This window comes from Rutidosis leptorrhynchoides, chromosome 11, assembly GCF_046630445.1.
Source record: "Rutidosis leptorrhynchoides isolate AG116_Rl617_1_P2 chromosome 11, CSIRO_AGI_Rlap_v1, whole genome shotgun sequence".
NCBI classification, from domain to species: domain Eukaryota; kingdom Viridiplantae; phylum Streptophyta; class Magnoliopsida; order Asterales; family Asteraceae; genus Rutidosis; species Rutidosis leptorrhynchoides.
The window spans coordinates 259,975,071-259,982,570 of NC_092343.1; positions in this window are offsets into that span (position 1 = coordinate 259,975,071).

Below are 7,500 nucleotides of genomic sequence, written 5' to 3' on the forward strand. Positions count from 1 at the left end.
AAGTATATTATATTATATAAATTTTAATATAAAATTTTATTTATTAATAAATGAATTATATTATTTACTCTAATAAATCTTTTAAAAATATTTAAAAATATAAAATGACGATATTTAAAATATATTATAATCATGTATAAATTTTGGAAATCATTTTGAGTCAAATTGACTTTTGTTGACTTTTGCATATTAGTCTCGAGCATTAGGATTGTGGTACACTATGACCTGACCTAATTGTTAGACAAATATTGACCAACATATAATTATATATAATTAATTTAGGTTCGTGAATCCGAGGCCAACCTTGCACTAGTTCAATGACGTTATATGTATTTTCACTACGAAATACAGTATGGTGAGTTTCATTTGCCTTTTTACCCTTTATATTTTTAGGCTGAGAATACATGCGCAATTTTTATAAATGTTTTACGAAATAGACACAAGTAATCGAAACTACATTATATGGTTGAATTATCGAAATCGAATATGCCCCTTTTTATTAAGTCTGGTAATCTAAGAATTAGGGAACAGACACCCTAATTGACGCGAATCCTAAAGATAGATCTATTGGGCCCAACAAGCCCCATCCAAAGTACCGGATGCTTTAGTACTTCGAAATTTATATCATGTCCGAAGGAGGATCCCGGAATGATGGGGATATTCTTATATGCATATTGTGAATGTCGGTTACCAGGTGTTCAATCCATATGAATGATTTTTGTCTCTATGCATGGGACGTATATTTATGAGAACTGGAAATGAAATTCTTGTGGTCTATTAAAATGATGAAAATGAATGATTATGATAAACTAATGAACTCACCAACCTTTTGGTTGACACTTTAAAGCATGTTTATTCTCAGGTATTAAAGAAATCTTCCGCTGTGCATTTGCTCATTTTAAAGATATTAATTGGAGTCTTTCATGGCATATTTCGAAGAACGTTGCATTCAAGTCATTGAGTTCATTAAAGATTATTATTATTAAGTCAATTTATAGTTGAATAGTGGATATTATGAAATGGTATACATGCCTGTCAATTTTCGATGTAAAGAAAGTTTGTCTTTTAAAAACAAATGCAATGTTTGTAAAATGTATCATATAGAGGTCAAATACCTCGCGATGTAATCAACTATTGTGAATCGTTTATAATGTATATGAACGGGTCCTTTCAGTTGGTATCAGAGCGGTGGTCTTAGCGAACCAGGTCTGCATTAGTGTGTCTAACTGATAAGTCGTTAGGATGCATTAGTGAGTCTGGACTTCGACCGTGTCTGCATGTCAAAAGTTTTGCTTATCATTTCTAGTCAAAAATCATCTACTTATCATCCATAGGAAATTACCTGCTTATCATTATTAGTCTAGACACGTCTTGCTACATTAATTGCATGAGTAGTGTATAGACAAAATTCATATCTTAGCGTATCTGTTATATCATATCTTATCGTATCTGTTACTTTAAACTTTGCCTGACATATCCCGCAAATTCCTCCGTAATCTATGAAATCTTTTGATCTCTATATATAGATATCCTAGGTAAATAGAATACCACCCGATAGCTGAAAAATCATTTTATATCGAAAAATCCTTTATCCAATCGTACGAAATGGAATTTTTCATCAGTTCAAGTCACTCGGATTCCGAAATAGAATCTCACTCAAGCTCCGAAAGCAGTGTGACCGGAATGGATCAACCAATCAGTCATCACCTATTCTGGATGAATTGGGGATGGGTTCGTAGCCTCCTCAATCATTGGAAACAAGAAGAAGGCAATCCTTTCCATCCACCACATTGCCCTCTTGGTGAAGAACCTGAAGCACTTACCGGCGAACCTGTTCGAGACACCATTTTCTCTCTCATTTTCAGGGTATCTCGTCACGATTATACACTACATCAAATTCTAGATTTTATTTATCCGCTCGTTCCGACCGACAATCATCCTGGAATAATAGAAGAAGTCAACGAACTTCGCGCTCGGGTAGTGGCTTTGGAGAATATGGTTCAGAGATTACAAACACCAGCAGCAGCATCAGCAACATAACCAGTACCACCATCATCAACGCCAACAGTACCATTACCACCTCCAACCACAACCGCGTTGTAAACCTCAACTTCACAATCTGTCCCACGAGTATCAACGTCATACGTATCATAGATACCAAGGAGTACCAACAACAATAACTGACGAAGTATTAATTCATAAATTCATTGGAGAAACATTCCGCGGCGATTATATAATCTCTAAAGTCTTAGAGATTATCTAATCTAGCCCTAACCATAAATTAGTTAAGCGAACCAAAATGATAGAAGGAAGAGTAGAAACCCTGACAAAAATGGCGTGTGATTAACAAGTTAAACTTGTTTTACCAATAGCATCAACAGTACCGTCAGCGTCACCAGCATCGTCAGTACAGTCAACATCAGAATCAACAACACCTATAACATCACAAACTCCGTCAGTTCAAGAATCATTGTTTACATCATTACGAATCAATAACGTGTATGTTGTATCAACAAGTTATGAAGAATTAACTCATTCCCTCTGAAGAAATTATATATATATTTTATATATATATATTTTTTGAAATAAAAAAATAAATATTTCCGTGTTAATGCTATTGTGTGTGAATCTTAACTACTCGGTTAATTCATATTACAAATATGCAATAATGTACGTCCCTCACCCGCGACTTAACCATCGTTAACTACAATCTCTGTCTCAATTCAACAAATTCCAATTCCTAATAAATCAAGTATATATTTGATTTTACACTTCATCATTGATGTAACCGAAACTTTTCAGATAACATCATTCGTACTTTGCGAAGTTCACAAGAATTTAACAAAAACCAGCATCACATCTCAACAAATAACGAAGTATTGATTCATAATTTCAATATTATTGAAGAAATACTTATGTAACCTCTAAAGCCTTAAAGGAATTATTCAATTCTAGTTCCAACCGTAAATCGAATGAGTTTAATTTAGTATTAACTCATTAAAATCTATGTTACATCTGAGAAGAATATATACATATATATTTTCATAAAGACTGTAATAAAATTCTTATGTACAAAATATTAATTGTGGATTTTTTTTAACGGGTAGGTAATACCCGAGAGATATATATAAATTCACAATTAATATGTTACATTCTTCGAATCAGATTAAGCAAATTATCAATTATACTTCCCACTTTCACAATAATATACATTCTTTCATAGAAATCAAAACAACCATACTCATTCAAACCCAATTACATATTCTGATTTTAAAATCTCAGAATTCAATTTAAGATATAACCGGTACCATCACTTTTAGATTCCTACATCTTTCAAAGCTATACTTTGACTTCAAAAGTGTGTTAGAACATCAAATGTATACAAACGATTACAATCTGTGTTCAAACTCTTCGAAAATCTCTGAAGACACTTCAAATAATGAGCAATCGAGATGATGATCCAACCACATATTACCCACAGTTATGTACTTAAAAATCTCTCGAAACCAAAGTCATAATTCAACACATATCTGTGTCAGATCTTTTGGCATTTATTAGCAAAAATAACCTTGCAATTCCTTTGCAAAGTAGCAAATTATATCACAGCTCCAGCAAGACAACTTCGATTTTTTCATTCGGAGTAGCCTTATCATAATTTTGATATATGTGATTACCCTTTTGTTACCGGAGAACCTTTCATATTCCACCACATTAGCAATAAACTTACCAACAACTTCACTGATCTTGGGCATTCCGAAGAATCATTATATTTATCGAAACCTCATCATTTACTCATATGCCTCTTTTAACGAGAATTGCCATATGAATCATTGGGAATTAGAAATCAGTATTTTGAAATCTCACAGCATGTTGACGCCAACAGTTATACATAACGTCTATTTCCAAGGCTTACATACTTCGAATGTGAAGTTTCTGAAAAACACTCTGAATCGCGAACTAGTTCTCGAAATGCTGATGAAGTAACAAAAACTGTAAATGACCTTAGCAGTAAAAAGTTTGATGATAAAGATTAGTGTATTACCAAAGCTCAGAAATAGAGAAGTTTTGGAACTGGAAAACGGATTGAGCAAAGTATGAAGGAGGCTGTGGACAAATCACAAAGACTGAACTTACCTTCAAAGAATCCAAATGATTCAGTGTCTGTTGAAGTCATTAATGAATACCTTGCTCCTGACACTAAACCCTTACAGACAACATACTTCATCATCCTCTGATATTAGAAATTCTAAGATATCATCGTATCTTTCATTATAAATATCCTCCATATTTCTGAAGATATTTCCATAACTATTCTTATCTGGAATCATTTATCTCTTTGCGCTATCTGTATTACATCAAAAAGGAAACTGTTTAGTTCCTATACTCTGTAAACCTTTGAGTTTAAAATATGAATATTTTTGAAGTAGTGTTGGAAACTGAAGCATGAGTTAGTATAATATAATGACACTTGATCAACGTGATTATATTACAGTAATTCATGCTGAGTTCCTAAATGGAACGTGATGATTCACATATCATAACATCATCATTTGCCATGTTATACGACTCTTGTATTCTATTTAACCTCTAAAATATCAAGAAAATATTTCTTGATGATTCGGCTTTTTCTGAGGTATTCTGGTAATTTGACAAGTCAAGATCGTGCCATTACAATTTTCTTCCTAGAACATTAACAATGTTCATTCCAAAATTCACATCTGCAAATTCTGGACCATTACAAGCGGTGCTTAATCGCAAGAAGAAGAAACGAAAGGACAAAACTCCGAAATAGAAATTGGGGTATAAATTGCAGCAAATAAAAGAGAGCATTAACTGTGGATGACAATGATTATAGAAGATAGAAACAGAGACTTTGAAATATAAGGGAAGATATAAAGCCCAACGACAAACCAAAAGTTATAAACCATATATATCGATGCATATAGCAATATAAAGACACGGGAGAACTAGAAACACTATAAACCCAAGAGTATAGTAGAAGTAAATAGATTCTTCCGGCGGTAGATGAAAAAGAAGAATGATCGATATGAAAGTTAGAAGTATATTGAGAATCAGAACTGGATGGAGCATATTGATGAATACTTTAAAATATGAGTTGAGGGGGAAAGAATAGAATGTGATGAAACATGACTAGGAACTTAGAAATCAACAGATTTAACTCACACAATGACGGAATAAGTGAATCAAACCCTCTAGTGAATAGGTTAAGCTTTTTGGGATTAATTTAGTCATACCACAACTAAATCAATTGTGATTAGATCAACACTTAGAGCTATTATTCACCACCTGGGTGATTTGGGTTGAGAGAGAATCGGAGGAGCTCACCAGATCTGAGTGTGTGTAACAGATGAGAGGCTTAACCTAAAATGAAGAACATAAGACTTTATATACCCCTGCTATTGACTCACCCGCATGATTCATCCATCACACATATGAGTTGGCTTCATCAGCCGTACGGGTGATCACTCACTCGTGTCTTCTCATTTAGGTTGTAATTGTGACTTAGCTCAGCATCAACCGTGCGTATGAGCCTGTCAGCCGTACGAGTGAGGCTTCACTCGGACGTCTGACTAAGTCTAACATAGTCAAACATCCAAATCTCGTTCCTGCAGTTCCTGTAACCACATACAAACACGGATAGGATAATAACGAACGATCATGGTGGCCTGTAAACTGTTGTACCTGCAATGGACGTGGGTAGATGTCTAGGGACTTGCATAAAATGCATCAAAAGAAGGTGTGAGTTGTAAGAAAACGAAGGAGGTGAATTTATAAGAAAATTTCTGACAGAACAATTAAAATGGACGATCGCATTTAAAGCGGATCCTAATTCCCTTTGTTACCGGAGAATCAAATCTTATTACAAAGATTTTCTTCAAATCCCTTGAAATCTGGAAATCAATCATATCTATGTCAAATGATAAGATGAATCTACACTTACTCATTTCACTCTTCTATGTTAGCTTCATTCGTACTCTTCATATAAATGGATTGTTTATCCAAATTATTCGCTGATGATAAAACTCTAATTTTTAGCCTGTATGCATCATGAAAACATACTTATTATCATTCACGACCTTTCCACTCAAATTTCGGGACGAAATTTTTTTAACGGGTAGGTACTGTGACAACCCGGAAATTTCCAACCAAATTTAAACTTTATCTTTATATTATTCCAACACGATAAGCAAAGTTTGTTAAGTTAAATCTCAAGAATTTTAAATTGTGTTCATGCATTTATTATAATCTCGACCAAATTCCAATGATTCACGAACCGTTATATATAAATAAATATGTATATATATGTATATATATTATAACTTGAGAATATTAATAAAGTATTAAACGTATAATACTTTACATGAACGTATTTGTTTCAATATGTTATCGATGGAATTAGAAGATAATATCAAATGATTAATTTATCAGATACATTGTGATATGATTACGGGTCTATGTTATGAGGTCCACTGTGATTTAAGAAATCTATTCTTTTTTACAACATTCGGAAAATGGTAAAGTGATTTATAAGTAAGAACGCGAAGTGTAACTAACTTAGATGTTGGATATCGACAAGTAAGTAACTCGACATTTTTTATTAAGATGATTTCATACGTTTATTTAACCTTTGAACTTTATCCCATGCTTCACCAACAGACTGTAATTTAAAAACTTGAAACCTATTATGAATATATATGATTCTACTTTTCTAAAACGTTTTATGATATAACGATTTCCATTATTTTAACCTTTAAACAAAATGATTCTTAAAAATATATTTGGTTTTGGAAAACAAAATTATTATATTTATTTGATTTAGTTTCAAACGTACAAAAACGTTTTCAGTTTAAAAAGAACTTTATTATTAAAACGTATATAACTTTTATAAATATCTAGAACCACTTTTGACAACTCATTACTTAACCAGTATGATAAAGATAACGATATTTATATTTTATTTTATTAAATATATATAACGATTTAAATTAATATTATATATATTTATACGCGTATTATACGTACATAGTTTTATACTTTTACTATACTTAAACTTTACCTTTACTTTATTTTTTACTTTACTTTGACTTTAATAATTCATTTTAATAATTCATACTTTAATAATTCACTTTAATAATTCATACTTTAATAATTCACTTTAATAATTCATACTTTAATAATTCACTTTAATAATTCATACTTTAATAATTCACTTTAATAATTCATACTTTAATAATTCACTTTAATAATTCAAAAATCTATTATAAATAGAATTCAATAGGTTTCATTATTTCATAGAAACTTGAAAATATTTTTCTCTAAACTCTCTCAATCGATTTACATATATATATTTACTCCGTATTATTTCAAGATATTATTAGTATACATAAAATATTACGTCGGAGTGCGGTCCGGGTGATTTCGAAATTGATTTTCGAGTGGGATTGGATTAAGGAAATTATGGGTTATAGCTATGGAGGT